This window comes from Eublepharis macularius, chromosome 8, assembly GCF_028583425.1.
Source record: "Eublepharis macularius isolate TG4126 chromosome 8, MPM_Emac_v1.0, whole genome shotgun sequence".
NCBI classification, from domain to species: Eukaryota; Metazoa; Chordata; class Lepidosauria; order Squamata; family Eublepharidae; genus Eublepharis; species Eublepharis macularius.
The window spans coordinates 41,921,658-41,937,620 of NC_072797.1; positions in this window are offsets into that span (position 1 = coordinate 41,921,658).

Consider the following 15,963-nt stretch of genomic DNA (forward strand, 5'->3'; position numbering starts at 1 on the left):
GCTCCAGGATAAGTGAGTATTCCCCCTATCATCGTTGGGAACCAGCTAATGCGAACGTCTCTGTATTTCCTACTCTGTATTTCTTAGACCTTGTATGTTCCTTGTATGATTGTGCAAGCTAGGCTTACGCTACACTCAATACACGTGTTTGGAACTTATTCGTTGTCTGCCTCTTTTTCACTAGAGTGTCTGGGATCGGGACCTCCGTAAACATAGGTTATGATCCTCGCTTAATATTAATAGTTACAGACTGCTACAGCTAATTCCCCATTATAATAAAAGAGCAGTTCTGGTAACAGTTTACTGGTGGAGAATGCGGGCATAACCCAGTTCGTGTGAACGCACGTGAGTCGACACGCGTGTCTTCAGCGAACTGACTTAGAGGAAAATTTTCCAGACCTCAGTGTAAAGAGCGCAATTTAGCTCAGGGAATTAAAAGTGTGAGTGTGTGTGGCTCTAGCGAGCATTTCTATCTTGTGGGTTGGCTTTTCCCCCATTTCCTCCTTCAGCCAGCTTTGGACTACTTGCCTTTTGTGGTGCACCGCGAGGCCCTCCAGCCGTTATAACCGGTGTACTGTGGGTGAGGACCTCTGAACTGGTGAAGTTCCTGGCCACCTTCCGGGCCGCCTAAACGCGTCTATGTGGGTGGGATCCCAGAAGTAGGCTCTATAGATATATATACATCCTGAAGCAGCACATATAAAACTCTCTTCCGCCCGCCCCCGTCTCTCCTAAGTCCGTCCAAACCCCCGTTCCTGCCAGCACTTAGGCTTCAATCCCCGCTCCGGAGGAAACGTGAAGGGATCGATAGTCCGTTCGTTTGTTCAGTCAGTATAGCTTTGGGAATCTGAAGCCAGGTTCCTGAAGCCTCGCGGCAGCCGGCCGCACCGTGCTTAAGAGTTTTAAGGTAGACTCTTGGGCGCCTTTCCGCTTGCGAGTTGTAAGTCAGACTCGTGGGCGCACCTCGCTTGGGAGTCAGTGGGACTCTTGGGCACATTTTCGCTTGAGAGTTGGTAGAACTCTTGAGCGCTTTTTCCGCTTGGGAGTACCGTGGTTTTACTCCTGAGCACTTTTGCTTGGGGACTTGCAGAGGCAGTCCTTGAGCGCATTTAGTCTTTTGGTCGAGGCTTGGAGACAGTTTAATCGTTTGTCTCTGAGCACGAGGCCTGGGGACTTTTTGAGTACAGTTCTTGGGCAGAGAGCTTGAGAGCATTTGTAGCTTCTGAGCAGAGGCTTGGAAGCACTTCAGTTTCCGAGCAGAGGCTTGGGAACACTTTTTGGTTTTCTGAGCAATAGGCTTGGGAGACCCCTGAGCTTTGGTTTTCCGAGTAGAGGCTTGGGAGACCCCTGAGCTTTGGCTTCTGAGCAGAGGCTTGGGAGCACCGAGCGTTTTGGTTCTTGGGCTTAGAGAGCTTGAGAGCACCCTCTGAGCCAGTAAACTTTTCCTGGTCCCGTGGCTTGTAGGCAAGCTTGAAACGGGAATAGGAATTTTCCCTTCTCCCCCGGTGGAGAAGAACCGAGTGTAGGACCCTTAAAATACCCTGTAAACCCTAAAAGTAGAACCTTAAAACCCCCCAGTAAAAACCCTTGAGGACCTGAGGGAAGGATAAACCTCCCAAAAGGGACATAGAGAGGAAGAAGTTGTTAAAACCCTTGAGCAGCTTTAATCGCCCCACCCCTGGTACCGCTGATCTACTCTTTAACCTCCCCCGAGGTCAGCCTTAAACGAAAGTAAAAATGTATCGGGCAAACCCCACCGTGCCCCGCCTGGAGAAGTGGCTAGTTAAGAAGGGAGATTGCCCTTGGGAAGCCGGTTCCTTCAAGGGACCTGACCCGCTCCAGATAGTCAGAAGTGCCTTCCAAGATTTTTGTGAGAAAGAGAAGCCCAAGTCGAGCAAGAAGGACAGATACGGAGCTTGGGCACTTTTTACTGCCTTACAGGACAGCGTGTCCCTGATAAATAAATTACATATTGCGCAGGAAGATAGTGAGCAGGAAATAGAGAGGCTCAGATTGACCCAAGACAAAGAAAGGAAGGAGCTAGAGGAAAAAGCAAAGAGAGAACAGGACGCCCTGCACCTAGAAATCCAGAGTCTCAGGGCCAAACTAGTCGAACAGGAGAGAGACCATGAGGAGAAAGCAGTTGAGTGGCGCGCTGAACGCGTCAATTTCATATTGGAAAAACAAGGATTAACCACTGCCCTTCAGGACGCCCAGCACAAGGCTGAAGCGGCCTCCGCTCGTGCCGATATGGCTGAGCATGCAGTAATCGAGGGACAGGAAAGAATCGCTAAGCTAACCCATGCCGCCCAGTTCATGGCAGAGCACAATCACTCCAAGGTAGCTTCTGCGGACCACTCCGCCTGTAAGAGGGAGCTAGAGGCCCTAAAGCAGCACCTGGGGATGCAGCAGGCCGTAATCTCCGCCGTGCATCCCGCAGCCCTCTTGGCCCTCCCCGAAGGTAGTACCGACAGTTGGTCACCTCCTTCGTCCCAGCCCGAGGAAGCTCCACAGCCCCTCCATCCGATAGCTACCAAAGAAATTGTCTCCACAGACGAGGATGGCAGGAAGACAGACCGAATAGTTAAAGAGACCCGCAATTGGAGGCCCGATGAGCTCCAAGCCATAGCGGATCGAATGGGACCCCTGAACCGAGACTCAGCTATACAATGGTTTGCTCACGTGACCATGTCCCAACCCTCCGCCAGTGGCTCCGATGTAGCTCAGCTGGCTCGCCATTGTGCCAGCCCCGAAATAGTCACCTCTCTCAACGCATATATTTCTAACCGGAGACTAGCCACTCGCAGTCAGTATGGTGCCATGAAAGAGTTGTGCGCCTTCCTGTGGCCCACCAAGAGTTTAAAGGCCCTGTATATTGCAGAGTCTCAAAAACCCGGAGAGGATCCAGAGGCATATTTAGCCAGGAAACAGCTCCTAGCCGAACTAGCAGACGAGGTGGATTTAGACTTGAGCGACATGCCGGACTTCGACGACTTAGAATTTAGGAGGGCAGTCATAGATGGACTCAACAGCACCACCCGCCTGGCCCTAGCAGGAGTAGAGCCCGGGAGCATTACATGGGGAGAGCTGGAATCCCGCATCAGGAGCATTGCTGGCCTGTTGCGAGAGACCGGCGCCATCCGCCATGTGAAGTCCCCGGCCTCTCGTAGAAAGGAGAGCGAGCCGATAAGTGCAGTCACCTATGCCAATCATGGCCCCCACTCTCAATACCGACCGCAGGGACGCAGCCCGTACCCGGAGGCAAGGGGAGGGATCCTGAGGGGAAGGAGCAGTAGCTTTAACCGGGGAAGAGGACCAAGGGACTACCGCCCGGGAGTTTCCTTTGCGCCCACCCCGAGTTACGGCTCTTCCTCCCAGCAGGGACCCCACGAGCCCCGATTACAGGAGGCGCCCCTAGCCCCTTCTCACTCGCGAGCATCACACCCATACAATCATCAGGTCTACCCGCCTCCAGATCAGTCTAACGCTTGGGGAGCATCGCAGGGCGACCACGAGGGCTACCGGGACCGCGGCAGCACGTCCCAGTCCAGGGACTCCCTCCGTTGGGAACTATGGATGCGCCTCAAAAACATTGGAGCGAACATGGAGCTATTCGATGGGAAGCCCACGTCCGTTCTAATGAAGGCGATCATGGAGTGGGAAGACCAGCAACAGCCCCCAGTACCTCCGTCAGCGCCCCCTTTACCGCCAGACCCTCCCTTCTCGAGTCCCCCGATAGCTGCGGTCCGGGAACGACCGAGCCCCAATAACCCCTTTAGAGGAAGCGCCGCTTCCACCGACCAGTGTGCAGGATCAGAATAGGGTTGCCCCGAGTCCCAGTCTCCCTCCGTGGGCATAGTTGCCAAACTAAAGCCGGACACATGGGGGAGACCGACAGTGAAGGCAGGGATCGGGACTCCCGGGGAAAAGAAGAAGCCTGCCACTCTCCTCATAGATACCGGAGCTTCACTTAATATACTCCGGCCCACCTTAGTCACTAAGGGAACTCAGACCCCCACCACCATGCAGCTCGCCGGTTTTGGAGGCGGCATGCAGGAATCCCAGGTCTGGCAGGATATCCCCCTCTCCGTTGGGAACCTGGCCACCCGGATTTCGGCATGCGCAAACCGGGGAGAAGATGATGGACTTTTGGGCATGCCATTTTTCCGTGCCGAGGGACTGACCATTGACCTAGCAAATGGGCTCCTGTGGCGCATCCCAGGAGGCCCAGACTTCGTCAATGCAATCCATCGGTGCGCAGCCCTTAAGGCCCCCCTTCCTCTCGCCCCCATCACAGGAGACCCCTGGGTTCAGGACTTTCCCGAAGTGTGGGTGACAGACAAGGCCGAGTGTGGGATAGTGAAGGGCGCCTGCGTCCTGATTGAAGGAAAGGACCCCCCTCCCCAACGACAGTACAAGTACCCAGCGGAAGCTGAGGCAGGGATAGCCAAAACTATAGAAGGACTCCTTGAGTGGGACGTCATACTCCCGATGCAGTCCATCTGCAACGCCCCATTGTGGCCAGTTCTAAAAGCAGATGGAGTGACCTGGAGAATGACGGTCGACTTCCGTGCCCTGAATGCCACCACCCCTCCAGTTGCCCCGGTTGTGGCCAAGTACAATGAGATCCTAACGGCCATTGCCGCTGGGTCCCGGTTCTACTCGGTCATAGACCTGGCCAACGCTTTCCACTCCATCCGGTTGCATGAGTCTTGCTGGTACAAGTTCGCGTTCACTTTCCGCGGCCAGCAATACGCATTCAAACGGACACCCCAGGGATTCCACTCCAGCCCCAGCATTTGTCATGCCCATGTAGTTCAGATGTGGGAACGCCTCCAACCCTCCTCGAGGCCCCATGTACTGAGCTACGTGGATGACATTTTAGTCCACGCCCCCACGGAAGAATTAGCCCGCCAAATCACCAGGGAAGTCCTGGAACTCCTCCGCGAGACTGGGTTCAAGGCAAGCAGGGAAAAGGCCCAATTGGTTCAGACCAGCGTCAAGTACCTGGGTCTGACCCTGGGACCCGAGGGTCGCACCCCGGACGCCCAGCGAATGGAGGTCATTTCCAAGCTGCCTGCACCCACCGATGTCCCCTCCCTCAGAGCCCTTCTAGGAACTTTTAACTTTTCCCGAGACTTCATCGAGTCCTTTGCAGACAAGGCTCGCCCCCTCTATGCTCTCCTCAAGAAGAACACCCCCTGGGAGTGGGGACCGGAGCAACAGACAGCCTTAGCCGAGCTGAAGCGCAGTCTGGCCGCAGCCCCGGCCCTAGCCCATCCAGATGTCACCCAGCCATTCTTTATTCAGTTAGCAGTATCAGACAAGAGCATAGGAGCCACGCTCACCCAGCAGCAAGCGGGAACCGCTAGAGTAGTAGCCTATGCCTCTCGCAATCTAACTTCAGTAGAGACCAAGTTTAGCCCATGCGAAAAGACTTGCCTCGCTCTAGTTTGGAGTCTGACCCATTGGGAATTTATCATAGGAGGGTCACGCACAATAGTTCAAACCACTCACACGCCTCTCAAATATATTCTGTCTGGAAAGATACAAGACGGGCAAGTCTCAAACGCCCGCATAGCGCAGTGGACCCTGGCCCTAGTCAACCGCGGAGTGGAATTTAAAAAGGAGACCACCGAGCCTCCAGCCCCCTATGGCCTGTTAGTAACTGGGACCGAGCACGAGTGCCCCCTGGACCCGCCACCGCAGGTTGTCTGGCCAGTCACTTGGGGAGTCCCGCTAGAGGAAGCCCGACAGAACGGCTTCACATGCTGGTTCTGTGACGGCTCCTCCTTTCACGTTGGAGGCTCCCCCCGGACAGGCTACGGCGCCGTGCGAGTGAGCGACGCCCACACTCTCAAAGGTCCAGCCCGCCCCCATTCCAGCCAAGCGGCTGAGGTGCAAGCGCTTCTGGCAGTGCTTGAGTTTGAGCCCCCAGAAAGCCCGCTGGCCATTTACACAGACTCGGATTGGACGGCCAAAGCCGCCACGGTCTGGCTCCCGGTATGGCAGAATCAGGGGTGGAGAGCTAGCGATGGGAAACCCGTAGCCCACCTACAGCTATGGCAGCAAGTAGCAGCACTCCTTCAGTCCCGCTCAGGCCCAACGCAGGTTACCCATGTCAAGGGACACCAGAAGACAAACTCAGAGACCGCTTATTGGAATGACCAGGCAGACCTCGCAGCCAAGGCAGCCGCCACTGAAAATGCTCCCCTACTGGAACCAGCTACCGATTGCCCCTTACACCCTGTCACCACTCGAGCACAAGCCCGCAGCCAGGCTCAGGGAACTACGGGAACACTAGACCTAGCGCAACTACAGCTATCTGACCCAGAGGTAGCTGACCTCCTAACCGCAGGAAGAGATCAGACAGGAAGACTAATGATCCGAGAGGAGGAAGGCATAGTTTGGGCAGTAGATGCAGCCGGCGAACGCCACTGGGTAGTGCCACTGGAAGTTAGGGCTGATTTAATTCAGTTTGTCCACGAGCAGGGACACCGAGGCAAGGACCTGACTCTGGAAAGGGTGAAAGAGGTTGGATGGTGGCCTGGCATGCGCACCGAAGTAGCGCAATGGGTAGACAACTGTCTGTCCTGCGCTATGGTCAATGCAGACCCCACCGGACCTAGAGCCCCCCTCCAGCATCAGAGAATTAACGGACCCTGGGCTCGCATACAGATTGACTTTATCGGCCCCCTTCCCCCCACTCCACGCGGCAATCGCTACTGTCTCACTGTCATAGACCCCTTTAGCAAATGGGTCGAAGCGTTTCCGTGCAAGCGCAACAATGCAGCCACCACAGCCAAAATATTGTTCAACAATGTCTTTTCAAGATGGGGCATCGTGAGAGTCATGGACTCTGATTTAGGCTCACACTTCATCGGAGAAGTCACCCAGGAGCTTTGCAAGGCGCTAGGCATCCAGCAGCGCTTCCACATAGCCGGCCACCCTCAAGCCTCGGGCGCCATAGAAAGAACCAACCGGACCCTCAAGGAGGCTCTCCGCAAAATGGTTCGCTCCTCCGGGAGAGACTGGGATGAAAAACTCCCCATAATCCTAATGGCCATCAGAGGCACCACCGCAGTTCACGGGCTCACCCCCCATATGGTAATGACAGGGCGAAGAATGCAGCTCCCGGAAGCCTTCTGGCTGGATACGCAGCTCCCTTCTGATATGCAGCCCGTAGTGATTAATGACGCCTGGGTCCAGGATCTGCTCTCATCCATACACGCTGTCCACATGCAAGTGGCCCAGAAGTTGGGCACCGCTCAGAAAGATATGGACCGCAAATTAGGATGGGTCAGGAACCCCAGGCAGTGGGAGGAAGGACAGCTCGTTCTGTACAGAAAGTTTTCGCAAAAGGCGCATTCACTAGCAGCCAAATGGCAGGGCCCAGTCCCCATCACGAAAAGAGTCTCCCCAGCCGTCTATCAGGTAGCTATCCAGAGAAAGACAGGAGGCACTTGGTTGAAATACTTTCACGCCTCTCAGTTAAAAGAATGGAAAGGGAAGCCGCTGCAATCTGCCCCTCCTGTGTATGACCCTGGGGGAGCCGCCACCAGCCCAGCCCCCCTCTGCCCAGTGATTCGCCAGATATCCCTTCACCCTGGGCCAGAGATACCCTGTGTCCCCTTAGACCAGACCTTTTTAGCCTTAGTATAAAAGAAACAGTAGAATATGTAGATATAGGTGTGAATGTCAAAAGTTTTTCCAGTTCTATTCTTTAACTTCATTAGGCGGGCCCCACAGTTGGGACCCTTGGGGAAGACACGGCAACCAAAGCCAAATAGGACCACCACCGAGAGTGATTCTTAATTGGATTGTAAGCCGCATGTTCGGAAAAAAAATTGCACAGGCAAAAGAGATTTGCTGTGTGTGAAAGTGTTTGGAGAGGCTTTAGCCCAAGAGTGAATGCATTTCCAATATTGGAGACACACCAATGAAGGTGATCTCTGTATTTGAAAACATTTCACCCGCCGTGCTGGTGCAGATCCCGCATCTACGTAGATTCGGGGTCTCACCTGCCAGACCCACGCTTTCGCATGATGGTCGGCTTTGGCTTTGAGGGCCGTGCCTCCCCTGGAAAAGGACCCCCAAATAGCCCAACACCCCTCTTTTACTCATGTTCACATTCGTCATGGTGAGTTGCTATACGGCGCCACCAGCCAGTACGCTTTAGTGCAAAAGTAAAAGACCCGCCAGTATTTTGTAAATATGTGCCCTCTGGAATATGTTATTGAGGTGCGTTCGCTACGCACAAGGGGCAGCGTGCCTCATTTACATAGCCAGGATCCCCCGCGCCAAGATGACCCCCGAACAACCCAGACCCAGTGGCGCCGGCAGATCTCGGCCGCCTCCGCCGCTTTTCGATAAACGCTGCCGAGCACCTTCGGCTCCACTTCGGCCCTTTCCGCCAGCAGCCGCCCGCCCCACGTAATCTTTTCCCTTGCCCGTACCGTATAAGGGAAAAGAAGGGGGGGGAGACATATTGAAGTTATAATGAAGCCCTGCCAGACACCCCAAGTAAGGGCAACCTAAAAGCATCCCACACCCAGGAGCTTCTGCTCTGTGTATTTTTCTTTTTGCTCAGTGCATTTTTCTTTTGCTCAGTGTATTTTTCTTTTTGCCCGGTGTACCTTTTTTTAAAAACCAGAAATTGGGGCCTCCCGAGGGAGTCCCTCCAAAAATTGGTTGTCCTGCAAATATATGACGAAGGCCTATTTTTGAAAATTACAGCGAGGGCCCCCGTCTGCAGCAACCCTTATAGCTACTGGATACCGCTCTCTAGTTTTTTTTCCCTTTTAAAGCGGCAAGGCCAGGCCGAGCCGGACCGATAGCTCTCAGCCCGCAAAATAGAAACAGCCCGCCACCGAGCAAGGTGCACCTGAAGGCCACATAGTCTAGGCACCCAGGGACCCCTGGGGCGAGTTTGCATAATCCCGCCTAACGCGCAGCCGAACCTTGCCCGACGCAAAGACGTCCCCCCTGAAATAAGCCTCCGCACAGGAGTTCCCCAGAGCAACAAGCTGGAAGGCTCGCTTAGTGCTCCGGGACTTCTCGTTCGAACCCCGCCTAATAAACAGTGCTGGCAGAAAAACGGCCCCTCCTTTTTCCCCGCTTCGCTTCATTTTTTTTAAAAAAAAGAAAAAATTTTGCTGCAACAAACTCAGGGGACCTGTACTTATATCCGCAGGTCTCCCCAGGATATTTTCGCCTATTTTCGCCAAAAAGGAAAAAGAAGGCCAGGAGATGAGGCACCTGGCTACTCTGTGTTTGCTCGTGCTGGCAGGCACCCTAATAGAGGGACGCCCGTCCAAATTAATGCCCTACCCCCACTGGAGATGTATTAATACACTGGCAGGAAACGAAATGATGGTCTGCAAAGTTGTACAGCAGAACAATATGACCACCCCCACGGATCGCACAAACTTCCGCAGCTGTGAAGAGCAGTGGATCCGACCCCCAGAGCTTGTTATTTTATGTGTGGGAGTGAAAACCATGTCCCAAGAATTAGTATGCTATTCAACTACTGATACGGTTTCACCTCTTGCTCCAATTCCATGTATGTTCCTTCCCCGTATCAGGCCAGCCCCCACCGCAGTCCCGGTGGTAGACAGATATACCACCCCTGCCAACTTCGAAACCTCGCCATTTGTCACTGAGGCTTTCGGACCATACTGTGAAGTTATTTTGGTGTCGGCCGCAGTATGGAAGGCAGGAGACCCCTTTAGAATGACCATCCTACTAGGCACTACTACCACTGAATATGCATCAGTCACTATCACGCCCCCTTCAGGTGCAGTTCTCTCCTTTGCTATAGAGCGCTGGGAGAACCTGACCTGGATTGTAAAGGAGGAAGACCTAGCCAAACATGGCCCACCCGATTGGATACTGGTTCAACAGACGCCCGAATGCCAAACCAAGCCCCTAGTAGAGAAATTTCACCGGCTTGGGCTGCTCTTTGTAAATTTGACTCACGAACCAGGCAATTATTCCCTGCTGATCCGGACCCAGGAGACCCACGCCATCCAAATTGACCCTTTGATTGCTAGCAATGAACAATTAAGCCAAGGCGGCACGCATATAGTGGGCTCCCATGTTTTGAAAACTGACATTCGAGAGAGAGTTCTAGTCCGCCCGCAAATGTCGTTAAAAGAGATCCGCATAGACTTAGCTGAGCTAAATGTAACCCAGAGGCTGCCGCAGTGCGCTCCCTATCTGGAGGCCGGTAGCAAGGGTTGGAATGCATGGCTACAACTGTGGATCGATCCCTCTCCTTCTCTCTCGCGTGCCAGACGAAGCATTGCCGACTGGACTGCTCCTGCAGCCGGAGGCTTAGCAATCATGGATTCGGTCAACATTGAGACTCTCGCTAATAAGTTTGCCCATGTTACGACTAGCATCTCCGACTTAGGTAAACCGGTGGTGCAGTCCCTAAATTCCATTTCAAATGGGCAACACGAGATCAGCTCCATTTTAGTTAACTGGGAGAGTCAAATTGAAAGAGATTTTTCTCTGCTGCTCAAAGGAACACAGTCTTTGGAACGCAACATGTCAATAGCCATGGCATGTATGCAAGCCCAACAATTAAACCAGGCTGTGGCCATGGGGCTAATTCGGCAAGCCACGGATGGGCACTTGCCCCTGGAAATTAAAAGATTGATTACGCCCAAATTGTCACCCATAGAACTGGAGCTTGAATCCTGGTGGTCTCTTGTAAATTCCTCGTTCTCACCGACCACCCAGGAGCTTAAACTATTTTTATTAACGGCCAGTGCGCACGAGTCATTCCACGTGTATCCAGTTGTGCCTCTGGGACTCCAAGTCAGCGACACCGAAGTCCTCTACGCCAGACACCCCGACCATTGGGCCCGCTTCACCCCGACCGGATGGCAGCTCGTCAGCCTCCAAGGGTGCCAGCATCGAGACCAGACCGGCTTCATTTGCCAGGACCAAGCCTTTGCACCTCATCACCCCTGTGTAGCCCCGCAAGTCGACGCCCTCAACGAGTGCTCCTTTGAGGTCGTCCGGGAGAACAGCTCCGCTGTGGTCTACATTGGGAAAGGATGTGCCTGCGTGCGAACGGCCTGTGACTTCGTGATCCTGAACTCGTTCCAGCTGAAGCCCGTGATCCCGGGAGTCAATCGCTGCTTTTGCAACCTGTCTTCGATGGCAGCCTGCGACTTCACCTACACGGTACCGGTCTGGACCCAAGAAGAGATCCTGGTGGCACCCTCCATCTATCGTTATGTGAAGCCCATTCCCCTTGGCATCGGTATGGAGCTAATCCACGAGCTCCTGACCCACCCGCAGCTCCACCGCACCCTCCAGAGCATCCAGAGGGACGGGGACACCACTGCTTTGGTTGTGTCCCACAACGGAAAGGAGATCCTGGACCTGGTCCAACGAATCAAGACCACGGGTGAGCACTCGTGGTGGGAAACCCTCTTTGGCTGGAGCCCCACCGCCACTGGAATTTACAATTTGGCTTTGCACCCGATCATCGTTATTTTGGCCTTCCAAATTTTGTTGTGTGCCTCACTGCTTTATTTGGGCTGTTGGAGCCGCCGACAGCTCCAGCAACTCCAGCTGTCTTACCGCTTGGATCACTATAACCCCGACCTTCTTCTGCCTTAAGGGTTGTTCTTGGCGCTCTCCTTTAACCCTTGTTTGTTTTATTGCTTGTGCCGGTATGAACTATGATTATGTTTATTACTATGTGTACGGATCCTGAACCAGCCCCATGGACGCTCTGCTGCCGGACACTGCTCCGAGGCCCTCTTGTGGACTAGGGGGGGACATATCTCTCTGCCTCCCAGCCCACGGCCCGTCTCCAAACGACCGCCAGCAGCGCCACCTCCATGAGGACTAGAACTGTGTGCCTGAAGCCCTTTTCGCCACCCGCCGACCCTGCTCTGCGGATTGACGCAGACAGCAAGGGGGGGTGGAAGTATGTTTTGGAACACATGGACTAAGTTTGCTTGTTTCTGTAAATATGCAACCCAGTCCAGCAGCTGTACTGCGGACTGAGCCGTCTGTGATCTTTGTTACTTTATGGTTTTATGAATTTCTTTCCATTGCTTTTATGAATTTTAACTCCCATGAATTTAGCCCCGAACTAGTCCCTCCCTCTATCCACTGCAAGTGCACCCATGAACTTTATCCCTATGAATTTGATTTTAACCTTTTGAATTGCCTTTTTAACCTGACTCCCTCCGCCGAGGCAGTTCTAGTCTATGAATTTGATTTTAATCCAGCCATATTGATTTGGTTTTAATTGCAGAGTGTATTTTTCTGCCCCCATGAGCCCTTCCGCCGCCTACCCCTCATGAATTGTTTCCACGCACTTGCTTTTATTCTTGCTGCTTTTGACTTCATGAACTATTGCTTTTAATCACATATATGTATTTATGATTTTAGCCATTTATGAATTACTCTACCCTTGATGAATTATGCCATGCTTGCACATTTCACTTTACCCTGTATGAATTGCTTTTAATTGTCCCTGCTTTTAATCCTATGTATCTATTTATTTATTCTGACGATTGCACTTAGCACGCCCCCTGGTGTGAACCCAGAGACCTGCAGCCCATTGGCTGATCTAAATTGCACTTATTCGGTTAGGTGGTTCTCCAAACTAAATTTTAGAGTGACGCCTCCCCCTCCTTCCCTTCCCACTCCTTCTTCGCTCGAAGCTCGACCACCGGACATTGCCGACCACCTCGCCTTTGAAGTCAAGTTCGGAGACCCGCGCGCCTGACGTCCCGGGGTCTCCGAGGGGGGGAATTGTTGCCAAGTAGGCCCCCTCCCCTGCTTTGAAGCCTGCTATGAACTGTGTTAAAGTTTCCTGCGTTGCTGTTTTACTGCTACACAAAGATTTGCTTTGCACGTGTGTGTTCTGATACACGTGTCAGTTTCCTGCCTGCGTGTCGATTACCCTTGCTGCTGCTACAGACTGTGTAGTTTACTGACTCCATGTTTGGTTAACTGCACAAAGGACTCTCTTTCTGGGCAGCCCTGCCCTGACCTGTATCTGGACTTCCTAGTGTGTGTTTGGACTCTGTTACAAATGTGCCCCGTGCCTGCATTGCCATCTGCCACGGACCGTGCCTGTTCCCTGCCTTGGACTGTGTTTTAAAGTGTTGTTCCCCCTGCCTCCATGGAAGCCTGCCTCATATGGGCCCAAGCCGCTGCTAGCAGCCGGGCGCCTGCCGGGGAAACCTCCAGCGAGCCTGGCTAGGCGCTCCCTGGTCAGTTCCCGTCTGGAGCCTCCCGCGAGCCAGTCGCCGAGCTTGCCCTCGCTACCGGGCAGCCTGCTATCCAGCCCCAGCTATGCCCAGCCGGCATCCATGTTCTCAGGCAGCCAGAAGACCCTGGGAAGAAGACTGCTTTGAGAAGCCATTTCGGCGAAGCGGGCACACCACGTCCGCAGCGAGAGCCCCTCGCCCCGCTCTGCATATCTTAGGAGCCGCCCCGGAGAAGAGCTAAGTGCTGACCATCCCAAGCACTTAGAGAATGCATCTCAAAGGAACCTCCGCATTCCAGAAGCTGATGACATCAGGACAAGCCCTGTCCGCTGGAACATCCTTTCAGCCCACTTGGATTTCCCCCTCCCTCTTTTGTCCCCTCTTCCTGAGGTGTCACTTATCACAATCTGATTACCAAAGTGGCCCATCCAAGCCATTCAGTGACCCATTAGACCCTTTGTTTTAATCTGTGAGAACCACCAAGTACAGCACCAGCCCCAGGGTACGTTTTGGGGTATTTAAGCTGGTCTCTCAGACCACTCGGTGCTCAGGCCATTCCCTATCCAGACCTCCTTGCTGTCCGTCTGTGGTCCCAGTGCTGGCATTGGGCCACCCTCGCTGCTGCGTCTCTGCTTCGCTCCAGGATAAGTGAGTATTCCCCCTATCATCGTTGGGAACCAGCTAATGCGAACGTCTCTGTATTTCCTACTCTGTATTTCTTAGACCTTGTATGTTCCTTGTATGATTGTGCAAGCTAGGCTTACGCTACACTCAATACACGTGTTTGGAACTTATTCGTTGTCTGCCTCTTTTTCACTAGAGTGTCTGGGATCGGGACCTCCGTAAACATAGGTTATGATCCTCGCTTAATATTAATAGTTACAGACTGCTACAGCTAATTCCCCATTATAATAAAAGAGCAGTTCTGGTAACAACAGAGTTGAAGAAATGCTGCAACAGAACATAAGCAATTCTAGGACAGACTTTAGAAGCACAAGTAGTTCACAGGAGCACATATTTAAGACAACAGGTAGTACATAAGGCAACATAGTGGTGAAGTCTATGGTCCTTAACTCATTCGTGAAGCATCTGAGAGCCCCTCCCTACAACACAAAAGCCTTTTTGAATAATTCAGTTTTGTATCCTTTGTGGAAAGCCAGGAGAGTGGGGCATCTCCTGACCTCCTCAGGCAGGCTGTTCCACAGGGTAGGGGCCACCACAGAGAAAGCCTGTGTACGGGCTGCTGTTGATTTTGTCCATGTGCAGGGTGGCACCTTCAGTAGCCCCTGTTCAGATGAGTGAAGCTGTTGTGGAGGAACATAGGGTGGGAGGCGGTCCCGTAGGTATGCTGGGCCAAGACTATGGAGAGCTTTGTATATGATAACCAATACCTTGAACTGAACATGGTAGCTGATAGGTAGCCAATGGGCTGCAGAATGGAGGTGACGTTCATGCTCCTGCTTGCTCTTCATAGCAGACACGCTGCAGCGTTTTGTACCAATTGGAGTCTCCTAGTTCATTTGGATGGGAGACCTATGTATAGTGCATTACAATAGTCAAGTCTTGATGTTACCATAGCATGTGACTATTGTAATGCACTATACATAGGTCTCCCATCCAAATGAACTAGGAGACTCCAATTGGTACAAAATGCTGCAGCGTGTCTGCTATGAGGAGCAAGCAGGAGCATGAACGTCACTTCCATTCTGCAGCCCATTGGCTACCTATCAGGTAGAAGCCATCTTCTAGGCTAGAGTGAGGTTGTAGAAAGCATTTTTTGTGGCTGCCTTAACTTGTTTTTCTGGTTGTAGCACTTGATCCAATATAACTCCTAGGCTCTTAATCACGTCTGCAAGGGTCAGACGGACTCCATCGAAAGTGGGGAGTACAATGTCCTTCAAGATCTCCGCCTTCCCAACAAGCATCATTTCCATCTTGTCTGGGTTCAATTTCAATTTGTTCATTTTTAGCCACTTCACTACAGCTGTCAGGCAGTGATCCAAGATTTCTACTGCATCCTGAGGGGACCTGAATAGCAAGATATAATGTAGCACCTTTAAGACTAACCAACTTTATTGTAGCATAAGCTTTCAAGAATCACAGTTCTCTTCATCAGATGCATCTGACAAAGAGAACTGTGATTCTCGAAAGCTTATGCTACAATAAAGTTGGTTAGTCTTAAAGGTGATACTGAACTCTTTTTGATTTTGCTACTACAGACTAACACGGCTAACTCCGCAAGATATAGAGTTGGGTGTCATCTACATATTGGTGACATCCAACTCCATAGCTGAGAATGAGTTCTCCTTAAGGCTTTACATAGAGATTGAATAACATGGGAGATAAGATTGTGTCCTGCGGAACCTTGCAAGATAGCTCCCATTCTGGAGATAGCTATCTCTGACAGCAACCCTTTGAGTCCGTCCCCATGAGAAACGATTTAAAACAGTCCAAGGCACATCCTTTGAGGAGGCCCTCTTCTGTTTCTAGATGCCTCAACAGGATGGCATGCAATTCTTCAACTCTGTATTGGATCCTTGCTAATGCTATGTCTTTGTAAACTTGCATTTATTTATCCTACGGCATTGTCTATGGAAATGTCCTTGACACTGTATGTAAATGTCCTTGATACTGATTGTACTAATCTCACATTATGTAATCCGTCTTGAGTCTCAATGAGAAAGGTGGACTATAAATGGCACAAATAAACAGACAG